The sequence below is a fragment of the Melanaphis sacchari genome, unplaced genomic scaffold (genome assembly GCF_002803265.2).
Source record: "Melanaphis sacchari strain LSU unplaced genomic scaffold, SCAv2.0 Contig7_pilon_pilon, whole genome shotgun sequence".
Classification (NCBI taxonomy): domain Eukaryota; kingdom Metazoa; phylum Arthropoda; class Insecta; order Hemiptera; family Aphididae; genus Melanaphis; species Melanaphis sacchari.
The window spans coordinates 4,282,787-4,296,340 of NW_020271560.1; the positions used below are offsets into that span (position 1 = coordinate 4,282,787).

At 22.9% G+C, this 13,554-nt stretch overlaps 1 long non-coding RNA gene across 1 annotated transcript; it reads right to left on the bottom strand.

The window, feature by feature from the left end:
* Nucleotides 1–4,274: 4,274 nt before the first annotated feature.
* On the bottom strand, nucleotides 4,275–5,674 carry LOC112601897. Its single transcript, XR_003115067.1, has 3 exons — nucleotides 5,639–5,674; nucleotides 5,409–5,541; nucleotides 4,275–4,289 (listed from the first exon to the last, which is right to left on the bottom strand). It is a non-coding gene; the product is annotated as an uncharacterized LOC112601897 (long non-coding RNA).
* Nucleotides 5,675–13,554: the final 7,880 nt, after the last annotated feature.

The window sequence follows — 13,554 nt, forward strand, 5'->3', positions numbered from 1 at the left end:
CAAGTTGATTATTGATAAAAATATAGTCTTTACCTCACTCTCGTGGTTAAAGATAAAAACACAACTATGGTCTATGATAAGATAAAACCATTTTAAGTACAGACCACAGACATATATTATCACAATATTATTAGACTTATATTATTGTATAGGTACATGTCATGAATAATAAATATAACGGATTGCATGAATAATCATTAGAAATAGGTAACAAAACAAAGCTTATTATCCCTTAAACAAGTTAAATACAAATGCGAAGTGTGTATGTAAGCACTGTAAACACTGATTACATTTAGGAAAATAAAAATAAAAAAAATTATTTTATTAAACTATAACATAAATTAAATTGGATTATTTTTTTTTAACTCTTAACAATAATATTTGTATTTTAGAGTGGGTACCACTCAGCTGTACGGTAAGTGTAGAGAGAGTTAATATAAACCAAATAGATGTGTACAATTCGAAGTCAATGATACATCATTGTCTACAAAAAGCGATTTATCTATCAATAATAAAAAAAAAAAAGATACTTTTATAATATAGAGAACAAATTTATATGTAATAAAAATATAAAAATATATACATAAATATGGAAGTATAATTTAAAAAATATATCCTAAAACATCAAAATACGTGGAAAATAAAATTTTTATTTCTGTATAAGTACCTACAAGCATTTATAGAAAAAATACAATAAATATAGTTATAAAAATATCAAAATGATACATTACATTGAATAATTACAATTTCTTTTAAATTATTGAATGTTAAATGTCACCTATTAGGTTTCAAAATATTTTTAAAACGACTAAACGATCGTTCGACATCAACCGATGTAATGAGCGTATTTTTGAAGCGCGTAATATCGAAGGTGATAATTCCAAATTTTTAGAAGGGTGTCTGCAAAGTGAAAATTATTTTAAAATCAATATCACCTGCAGGATTTTTTTTTACAACGTCTTCAATTTTTTTGCTTGCGAGTTTTAATTTTTCCATCACTGATTCAATAATTTGTAAACTATAATTTAAGGAGATATTTTTAGTTTTTAATTTTGTTATTGTATGTGCGATAAAACTAAAATTCACTGAGATGAAAATCAAATTATTTTTCATAATATTTTGAACTTTTCAAATAGTCAAAGGAGTATTTAATTTTAAATTTTAAAATAAGTTTTTGTATTTTTGAAAAATGCTCACAATTATTTTCCTACTTTTTTTCCCTTTTAAAAATACTAATTATATATCTTTTTTACTACTTAAAATCACCCCTAAATTTGAAAATTGGAATATTTTTTTAACTATTTATCGTACTATAATATATTATTTATCGATGCATTATTGTGAAATCAACACATTCATCGTGCTGCACTCAAAACCTAAAATAATAAATCGTAATGCATGTAAATTACAAATTGTTTACTCACTAAAAACCGTTGAACAGTCTCCACCGAGTAATAATAATACATATGATAATTATTGTTAATATAAACACGATGGTGACATACATGAATGCCGACTATGCATTAATAAAATATATGTATAAAAATAAATTAATCTCGACAAAGATGGCAATATTGTGTTTGTCAGGCGCCGTATCTTCTGAAGGAGAATTTATTTTCATTCGACTATACTTCATAATATTTTCGCATTATACCATCCCGTTACATATTTTGAAATTTCTTACATAAACTTAAAAATACGAATAAATAATAAACGTTCAATCTCGTAAAGAGTAGGAATATTTTTTTTATATGCCTAGGTTACAAATAATTAACAATACATATATTATATACAATTATTTAAAACCCGTATTAATACATTTTGCATATACCACACTACCACAGTACCACGAGATTTATTTTTTAATTTAGATGTCATTAAGTTAAAAAGAGATAAACACTTTTTTTTTCCTAATAAAATGTAAATAGTATATAGTAGACATAATAATACATTAGTTTTTTTGCTTACAACAGAAAAACAAAATTGATTTTTCCAATTACTAATTTTGCGTTTAGTTAGTTATATATGTGTATAACTGTATATTTATCCAATTTATGATTCTTAACAATTTTAACAAGAACATTATTGATTTTAATGTTTTTACCATGGACATTTTGCATAAATTAATTATAAATAATGTAATATAAAATGCAAATACACACACGCATGTCCTTATGCGCCGTAAAATTTAACAGTTATTATTATAATTTTACACAGGTATACATTTTATACGAAATTGAAAGTTTTACCTTCTCTTTCTTCTAACTACCCCAAAGAACTTTTTAAAATAATAATTTTAATTTATAACATCAATTAGACTAAGTTAAAATTACATTTTAATTTTTATAGTAATTTCACTGAACACCGAAAAAAAAACAATTGAAAAATTGACCAAGTACTTTAAAAATGATTACATAATAACTAAAACCATTATTTTTAATTTACCTAAATATGCAATATTTTTGTTTTCTTTTTTAATACCTAATTTCATTGTTATATTTTATTTTTACAAAATGCTGCATCTTATACCATGTACCTATATAAATAAAATTTTATATCTATGAATAGTTAATAGAAGTGTGTTTGTTATATACATAATAATAAATTTTACTGCCGTATTGGTACAGGTATACTATTGATTATAATCTATAATGTATTTATAATCAATGGAAGTAGCATAAAATAGGTTTAATTCTATAAAATACAATTTTTTTGTGGTAGTAATATAGAACAATTTTTGGAAAAAATAATAATTAATAAATACTTTTTGTATGATAAAACAATAAAATATATAAGTACAAAGAAACTGTTGGGATTACTGTATAACAATAGTAAGAATTAAAAACGTATTTTGATGACTTAGATTTAAAAATTGAATACAAAACTTTAGGCAATAACCACATTATATCATACTATGAATATCTTTTGAGAATATTAAATGATGTGTTTATTAATAAACATTTATATTTATTAAAAATTGTAAGATAAAATATTGTCTTATTAAATAAATTGTCATAAATAATGAAGTACTAAAAGCAGTATTTTGAAAATAAACAAATTTATTTAAAATAAAACATATATTTACATATGAGATAATATACATTTCATTATCATACTGAATAGAAATTTAGAACTTAATTTTTAGAAAAATAATTAAAAAATGTATTATTTTTTAAGTATTAATATTTAATATATTAAAATTACTTATTATTTAATCTTGAATTGAATATTGCAAGTGTTTTATCGTGGGCTTCTTTATTCTGCTTCTATAAAATAAATACAATTATTATAATATATAAGTATATAAAAATATTTAGTTCAAAATTATAGATTTTGCATAATTTTATAAAAACATGAGTGAATTGAATATTTCGAAAATATTAGTATTAAAACTCAGGACACTCAACTATTAATACTTTTACATCTTGAACAGTTTTCTTTACTAAATAAATTTTTTGATTAAATAAATGCTGTACATACTAAGTATAATACAAATTAATAATTAGGATGACCATATTTAAATTAAAAAATGGGATAAACAATTTTGATTTAACTCTAAAAAGACCATAAAAAATGTTTAATTATTTTTAGAAAGATATTTTGAAAATAAAAGCCTGTATGCCTATTACACAAAGTGTATTGTTGCAAATGATAATTGTCATCTGGATTTATAATTACATTGTGCAATATAACTTATTTCATGCTTATCGCTGATAATATAGTTAGTTGACACAATAAAAATTATTGTTTATAACTTTAGTTTTAATATAAAACTGTAGAAATATTAATTTTTATACATTTTTTTTAAAATATTATTTAATTATACAAAGTTATTTGAATAACAAAAAAACTTAAGTTTGACTATGGTCGAGACACTGCAACAGGGTTCTCAAAAAAAATATATATCACCCAATAAATGTATTAAAATATATGTATAGCTATAGCATTAAAATGAAAAAAAAAATGTTTCAATATACAACATATTTTTTCACAGTAGCTATGAAATATATAATACAGTAAAAAATTGTTTTTATTTTACTCATATTTCATAAAAAAATTATGTAAATTAACTAAATATATGAAAAATCATTGTCCTGGCTATTTCACTAATCTAAATTAAAATAATGATAATACCCATGATAAAATTTACAATTTAAGTATAGATAAAATTATTAAATTAATAACTCACAATATTTTTGAAAAAAATATTTAGGTTATTTAAATTTTCATTTTTGTTCATTTTCATATAATTGAATGTCTTCAAACTGTTCATTATTATTGAAACATCTCTGAAATAGTATAGAATCACACAGGTTAGCAACAGTAAGTATATATTTTATAACTGATATTTATTCAAAATATAATCTCTAATAATGTATGAATTATGTCTATAACTACAGTGGCGGATCCAGGGTTAAATTTTGTGGAGACTTCCTAAAAAAATTACTTTTGCGCCATAAATACATATAATATTCTAGTTCATGTGTTCCTAAAAATATGAAAGAAATGGTTAAGGGAATGTTATTAATTTTATTATAGTTAGATAAGGAAATGTTTATGTTAATTAGGTACCTATAATAATAATATTATTATAAAATTTTTATTTATTTATTTTAAAATATCTTGTATAATACCAAATCTAATCTGAACTTATTTTTAAAAGGAAAATTATTAATAATGATTTCATTTTTATCATACATATTTAAATCACTATGTTTATTTAAAAGACATAAATCATTTAATCTTTCCTGAATTATGGTAGTATGAAGCCAAGTTTTAACTCATTTCAAAGTAGAAAAACTTCTTTCAGCAGCAGCAGGACTAACAGACAATTTCACTAATATTTTTAATAATGAAGAAACTATAAGGAACATATCTTCGGAACAAACTATCAGTGAGAATAAAACAAGGATTAGTACTTCTATTTCAATATTGTTGAAGAGGGAGACTGAGGCCCCTATGCCTCCTTAGATCCGCCACTAATAACAACTAACTGATTGAAAAATAATAGTACATTTGTAAGGTAAATATGTTAAGTAGAAGATAAGTTTAGTAGATAATATCATACATTTTTAAATATAGTTTTTAATTTATACAAATTATTAATACCCAAACAAATGAATCACATTTATACTCACAAATAAACGAAAAAGAGAAATAATATATTACACAGCATATTTTAATATAACAATAAAAACAGTGATATATTTAATTGATTAAAAAAAAAAATTATATATTAGTATTTATTTCAGAATGTTAAATATATAAGTATACATTTTAAATGTTCATTTTCATTTTACAATTTCTCTCTAAGATTTTTATACGGAATAAGTAAATTAATATATTAGTTAATAATTTATAACCATGTGTTACAAAAGCTACAACAAATACTTTTATTATATAATTACCTTGAATTATATTTATCTAAAATAATGGTTTGTCCATTTTTTTCTTCATTATTTATATTTTGACATTTCTTAATCCCATCTGGAGCAAGTAACTTAAAATGTATAAAATTATGCAAATCCCCTATTTTTTCCACTGAAAAATTTAAAAAACAAAATTATTTAAATAAAATGAATACCTAGATGGGGTAACATAACTAAAAGTAAAAAAATTAAGTATATTATAAACTGACCCATTTTAAATATGTCAAAACTAATAACAATTAACAATGTTGAAATAAAAAATTAAATAACAATCACTAATTATATCGATTAATATAGGTATTAACTATTAATAACAATATATAGTATTATATTATGTAGACTTCAAATAGATATATTTAATCCGGCACTTATTTTAAATCTAACATTAAATCACAGAATTTATTATTTTATATGAATAATAATCACTAATTAGATTCCTAATATGTGGTTAAAGTCTGATTATGAAATTAAATTTTGAATAATTTAAATAAGACATAATAACAGAATAATTTTATAATATGAAATAATAAATATGAATTCATGAATCATGATAAAAGATATATAGAGGGAATATAACTATTAACATTATAGAGATAAGGATCCCACCAATAATCTTTTATCAATGGATCCCATACTTTGTTTTCAAAAACGTACCGAGAAAAATCACACAGTTTAACTATCACTGGTAGCTTCGATCATTAAAGTATTAGCAATTTAGCATTGCGATTTGCGAGTAAACTATTTAACTCTGCGTCTATAAGTCTAAATACTGCATAAATAGTATAATACTATATTTATTTTAGATTTTTTAAATAAATACTTATGCTATACATATTTTTTACCAATTGATTGGTACTTTAAATTTTTTGAGCGATAAAATTATGAATTTATGTATAATATGTTTATCATACAAAATTTAGTGCTTATTAATTCCTCTCGATTTAACATTTTCTTATATAATACAACGCTATTTATGGTTTTATAGAATATAACAATAACAATTTAAAAAGTGAATTGCATAAAACATTTTCAATTTGTGCCATTGAATTAGAATTTTCTGATTAATTGTAAAAATAACCATAAAATAATATATTGGTTTCCTACAAAGATTTTATTTCTTTATTTATTATTTCCATTTTAATTGTTATCTTTTTTTATACGGGACTTTTAGGACATACTGTTACTAACTATACAATTTACAGATTCTAAAAATATTTAAATCTTCAAATAAATCTTTTAATGATTGATTTTTTGTTCAAAAATTTTGTTTTACAAATTGTCATAGGTGCTTATTTGTGTATCTTAACGTTTTATATTTTAATTACCTGAAGATCAGTTCTATTAAAAATCCCAAGTAAATGCAATCCATTCATAAAGTAGTTATTATTAAAGAATTTATCATGTTGAATTGTATATGTAACATTAGTATTATTTTCTTTCAATATATTGAAATTTTCGTTCTGTTCTGATGTTTTCTATATGTGTTCATAATTAAAGTTTGAAATTAATATTTATTAAATTAATTATACAATAGTACAGTACTAACTGATAAGTGTAATGTATTTAGATTTTTATCGTGAAGAGGGATATGAATTAATCTTGTGGTCACTAACTTGACGTTCCCTTACTTCTTAAGTCACCTTAAGTTATTAGGTAATGATATTTTAACTTATTAACATTTTAAATGCAAAATATGTCACTTAAATTATAATATAAAATTTTACTTTTCATGTACGAATTACATGTTATGAATGACAATAGTTATTTTAAAGGCGATTATTCAATTTCGTTAAGAAATAGAATTTCAAACGCTCATAAAAAATTAATGTAACTTTTCGCTAAACTTTTTTTTTATCTATGATAAAAAAAATTAAAAGGAATTTTGTATTATATTTTTAATTCTTATAGATTTCCTCGTCCCTCCTGTCTAAATGTTTTTTCTGTATGGAATTCTTATTTCTTAATTCCCTATTCTTTAAAAATTAAATACCTCGGCCTTACTCTGGATCAAAAACTAACATTATGGACTCATCACATTCGAATTAAAAGATTAGCACTGAATAATCGTCTTGGCATACTTAAACCCTTATTATGCAATAATAAGTACACCTCCATTGGAACTAAACTACTTATACACAAAACAATATTAAAACAAATTTGGATCTACGGACTTCAGCTTTGGAGCAGTGCAAAAAAGTTAATATAAAAAAAATTCAAGCGTTTCATAACTTAGCTCTTAAAAAACTAATTATGAATGCTCCTTCCTACGTGTGAAATCATAAACTATATATAGACTTAAAACTTAAACCCAAAAATTATATGAAGCAAAAATCTTTTTTAAAAGATTCTATAATTGATTAAATAATCATTCAAACTATCTATTTAAAAATTTGGTTACAGGCTATCCTCCAAGACGCCAAAGGCATAAATGGTGTTTAATTAATAATAAACAATTTTTTAAATTAAATTATTAACAACAGAAAGTTTCATCAATGGGTGGCTTCTTTTTTCAAAATTTTTATGACTAGGTAATTGTAATTTTTATCAATATTATTTTTAACTATATTTAAAAATATTACAACTTTAAAATACTTAAAACTCGCTTTAAAGTTATGGTTTGATAATAGATAAATGTACTCTATTAATTAAGTTGACAACATAAAATAGGTTCTGCTGATCGAAAATTTAGTATTTACCATATTGTATGTATGTAACTACTAACTATGTAAATGTAAGACAGAGAGAACACAAACGTGAATGGTGTCCTCTTAATTTGAGCATGGAATGGTTGCATTCTAAAATTTTATGTGAGAACAGTCACTGGGGTGGTGGAAGAAAATGACGTGAAATGATTTGGGGTCATTAATTTTAATTTTCTAAGATTTTAACAGGTGGGTAAGGTGTTCAATTTTCAAACCTTAGGTACAAAAACAAAAAATTTTTAAATTTCTAATTATAAAATAATTTGCTAATTTTCATGTTTTTATGACTATTGTCAAAACTTTAAACTCAATAAAATTTTTTTGTAACAATAGATTTCTGTTATTTTTTAATTAAGAAATTAATTATTTATGAGGAGATTTGTATTAGATTTTTAAGCATTTTTACCCAGCAAATAATTTTTAATCTACGTTACAAGAAGAAAAATAAAAATGATTTTGCTAATAAATAATTTAAAAAAATATTTTGAAAATAATGTCATAAATAAAAAACTATAAAATAAATATATAATAAATTTAGCAAGTATCCACAGTTAGTCTTTGAGTTCCCCCTCCAAAAAAAAAAAAAAAAAAATTAATTAAATTAGATGTGTGTAAGATTCCCAAATTATTTTTATTTACTTTTTTGTTTTTTTCTGATTAAACATTTATTTTTGACAGAATACACTTCAACAGACAAAAAACACATAATTGAAAATCAATATATTTGTTGCTCCATTCAAAATCTAAAAAAAAGATCAAGGGTATTGTATACTTCTATTAAAACTTAATTCTTCTGACCCACGTAAAAATATGTATTTTTAACACCACAGAATAAATAATTAATATAAGAAAAAAACCATATATAATACTTATAATAGTATAATCATCTCAATATATCTATGACCTATATTATTTTCTTTAAATCTTATTTTTTTATTCAATCTACTATTTCACTCAGCTCATATTTACTCAGTACTTTTTACCTTCACATACAAAATATTTAGGTTCCTAAATATAATCAGATATCGACCGACTGGAATAGATATTCCTAAGTTAGCTGTTAGGTTTAAGAGTAGCAGCATTTAGTACATAAGCTGTACATGTTAAAAATTGTAATATAGCAGGTTTATTTAAAATACAAATACCTACATAATAATTATATAAATGTTAATAAAATGGGATTTTTTTATAATTAATAGATGGCTCGGGCGCTCGGCCATGCGTTGCTAGTTATAATCCGTTGAACTAATGCTATTCTAAACTATTTAGAAAGTTCTAAGTTGATAACATGAAAATTTAATTTTATAAATGAGGTAGATAACGTTAATTTTTAACTATTTTTAATTATAAAAATTTATAATGTTATTCATATCATCTTATGCGTGTCATCAATTTGTTGCCGCAAAATCAGAATTATTAATTAATACCTAAGAGTTATTTTTAGAGTTATAATTAAAATTATAACAATATAAGACGCTCTATCCCTAAATCAAATCGGCTATTTTTTTCTTCTTCTCTCTCTTGTTTATCTCTCTTAAACATCTTCAATCAAGATATTGTTATATGAACTATTCTATATTTTAAGTTAGATTAAATCACACAGATGAGTAAAATCAAAATTAAAATATGTTTTTTAGTTTTGGAGCACATTGTACTCAAACCCGTTGTAGGTACTAAGTAATCTTTATGTATAAATATATTTTAAGAATAATTAAGCTATAATACAAACAACGACATAAGTCGTAAGTTTGGCGAAAACATAGGAATCACCTCTTTTAAATGATTAAAAATCTAATTACATTTAATACTTATAAATTATAATAGATATGATTAAAAATAGAATACATACGTTCTCTGAATTTATTTCATCAGCTAAATCAAAAAAAACATAATTTATTTCAGATTTAGTTTGGTGATATGATTCGTTATTGTTGATTTTTAAAAGATCAATTGCATTGTATATATTAATATCTTGAATATTCTGATTTTTATCCAATTTTAATGAGTAATTTTTGGAAATTACTTTTTCAAACTGTAAATTTACTTTATTTTTAATTTGTTTATTAAAAATATTGTGGACTGAAGATAATTTTGAAGATTCAACATATAAATGTGTCTGCATATTATGATTATTATCTTGAACATTATTGATTGCATTAACTTCATTATAAACGTCTGCATATTTTTTGTTCCTGTATACAAATGCATAATGATATTAGACTTTATATTAGGTAATAATATTGAAAACAAATAAAATATCATTAATAATATTATTTTATTAGATTAAATTGTACTATTTTCATCAATAATCAGTATACCCATTGCGTATAGCTAGAGAGAGCAACTGGCGACCTGTGACCCTTTTTTATCTGGCCCGTGCTACATTTTCAAATTACATCATACAATTTTAAAATTAAAAATTCACATTATAAACAAAATAAATGCTAATTAAAATACATATTCTGAATGACTTTTTTTTTTTGCTTTCTTTGTTCTGGCCTACTATATTTTATTTTTCTAAAAATTGACCCTCTAGTAATTTTGAGTTACCCATCCTTTGGCGTATAGTATGGTCGACATGCTATTATTGAATATATACATTATACACTATACATTTCTTGTTTTATGTAAGTCTATAAAAGCAAAGATGTCGAACCTTTTTCTGGTTACATGCCAACATTTTATAATTAATTATATAAAAGATTCACGTGTCGTTATAGTATCATATATAAAGGTAGGTAGTAGCGTAAATTAATTATTTTATTATAGTACCTAATTTAATCTATGGTAATAGGTACTTGCCTATATAAACAATTTTTCTCGTAATAATATTTAATGGAGGCGAAGAGATTCTAAAAAAAAAAAATTCACAACATATTTTTAATATTATTATTTTGATAATGATAATGTTATTAATGATTTAATGAAAGACTAGCATAAATTTCATCTAAAAATGTACTATTCTTTTGTTATGATTTGAAATAATTTATAAGATACAATAAAATTTTGTTTAATATGTTAGTTGACGTAATTATTGAGTTTATATAAAATTCCTAATGTCACTTTTCTATTATCTGGAAGTATTGGTAAATTCCCAACTTTTAAAATTGATAACTTTATTTTTTCCCATTTTTTTTTGTATAAATAAACAATGAAATAAAAATGTATTAGCGTGTGGTTTGAGTTTGCCGTTCAAATTTGATCAGCGTGAACTATATTTTAATATATTATATAGGTTCGTAATTCTTATGTATATATAAACATAAGATCTATAAATGTGTTTTTTCACATTCTATTATTTACTAATATAGTTATTTAAATATATAATATATTAGCTGCATGGGTAAAGGTAATGTGTTCTATAAAAATATAATCTAAGACCTGCATGGTTATATATTTTAAGAAGCTACGATTTTTAAATGTGTAACTAAATTCTATTCCAAACGTGTAAATTTTACTATAAAATGTGGAAACAGTATAAAAAAAAGTCATTAGATAACCTAACCAACCTAGGTGCCCCCTCCAGTGCTTTATACTAAATTCAATCGAAAAAGCAAAAAAAAAGGTTATCAACTACCCCCTCCTGATTAAAATTCTAGTTACGCCCATGTATACAAATTATAAACCATACTGCAGAACCACTTAATTCAGGTTTGTTTAACGTCAATTTACCATATAATAACGATAAAATAGAAAATAGCTGGTTGGTGAAGAGTGGTTTAAAAACAGTAAGAACAAACTTATAAAAATATGTCTGTTAGTAGATACCTCTTTGGTTTATAGTGTATACCTATTAAATACTTACCGATTGTGTACATTCTTTGTATCTTGTTTGGAATGCAGGGTTAATTCATCACGAGAAACCGTTTTATATATCACCATACGTAATGGTAGACGAACATTACTGTCATAGGGTTTTTTTAAATTATGCTTGTATTTATTCATCTTTAACATAATTAAGTCGAACAATACAATTAATAATAAATAATAATATTGAATTACAGTTGAAATTTAAAATTTTATTATTTTTATAAATTGTTGTTTGATACTTTAATTTAGGTAGGTCAATGAACAGTAAATATTAATTGCTGACATTAATTGGTGACACAATTATAAAATATGATTTTTATTAAATTCATGGAAAAATCAAATTTACGGAATAAAATTTATTGTATACTAACCTTATACCAAACGGCAAAACCTGTAATATAGTAGGTAGGTAGGTACCTAAAAAGTAGACATGATAAACTACGATAATATTATTTTTATTATTGTAATAATGTATTAAAATTAATTATAATTTATAATATACACACATCATAATATATTATATGATCATTTGTTAACCTTTACCGGCTATACCACACATTTGGTAAAAATCCAGAAGACTTTTGACAATAATTTTTTTAAATTCTACTAAAACATCCTCCTTAAATTAGGTACAATATTACTTGTATAATCTATTAATGTAAATTGTATCATTCTACAATCTAGTATACGCGATGTATGTTTATGTAATTATTAAATTATATGTTCTAACCTAATATGTATAATATGAACATTGTACATACTTATAACAGGGGCGGATCCTAAGAGGGGAAGGGACGAAGGTGCCCCCAATTAAATTAAAAATATGATATTAGACCAAGCTTTTTGCTTCTTTTTATCTGATGACCTTTTTTTTTTGTCTATGTACCCCTCTTCCCATGGAAAATGTCTGGATCCGTCCCTGTTACATAACCATACATACTTTTGGGATCTATAATCTGTAGAGCTTGGAGTTTAATGTACTTGAAAATTATAAAATATACATGGACTAAGGCCACTAAGTACTTATGCGCTTATAGTAGTACAAAATAATATGCTTTTAAAACGCAATTTTTTTTTTTATTTGAAATAAACAATCTACACCTTAGTTAGTGTAGAAAACATACAAATTAATTTTATTAAACACATGAAATAATAAAATAATGAAGTATTTACATTTTACAGGCGATACGTGATATGAGAAATCATCCATTAATAATACTGAATGATTTTATCTATTTTTTGATTTTTTTTTTTTTGCTTTTTTTTAAATATACACTTTTTTTTCGCTCACAATTTTTACAAATAAAATTTTATAAACTGTACTCGATATTTATTAATAAAGACGGAAAATTGTATGTCAACTGGTGATTTAAAAAACACAATACAATAATACCAGGTGAAAATTTAAAATAAATATAGGTACATTATAAAGTATTTATTTTTTTTTCAAAGTTTCAAATTGTGTTATAGACATATCAATATTCAATAAGGTATAAAAAATGGTAAAATTAATAAAAATATGCTCTTAAAACTACAAACAGTAGGTGCCTAACTGATTTATATAAATTAAGAAAAACTCTGATAAATAAAAAACTATGAAAAATAATTCAATA